The following is a 222-nucleotide window of genomic DNA, read 5'->3' as shown; positions in this document are numbered from 1 at the left end:
TAAGCGGAAAAAGATGGATGAATGGACTATTTCCATATTTGAATGTGTATTATTTACAAGTGCATGGTGGATGGAGGCGGTGCCGCAGGCGACGGTCGGACCACAGGAGGTCTTTCTCCGGCGTCGCCTCATGGGGGCGGGTGAGATGGAGAGAGAGAGAGAGAGGCGGCGGCACAGACCCTGAGCAGATGCTGGAGCGCACACAGAAGCGGGAGAAGGAGC

Source organism: Nerophis lumbriciformis, linkage group LG01 (genome assembly GCF_033978685.3).
Source record: "Nerophis lumbriciformis linkage group LG01, RoL_Nlum_v2.1, whole genome shotgun sequence".
Taxonomy (NCBI): Eukaryota; Metazoa; Chordata; class Actinopteri; order Syngnathiformes; family Syngnathidae; genus Nerophis; species Nerophis lumbriciformis.
This window is presented reverse-complemented; position numbering follows the sequence as displayed.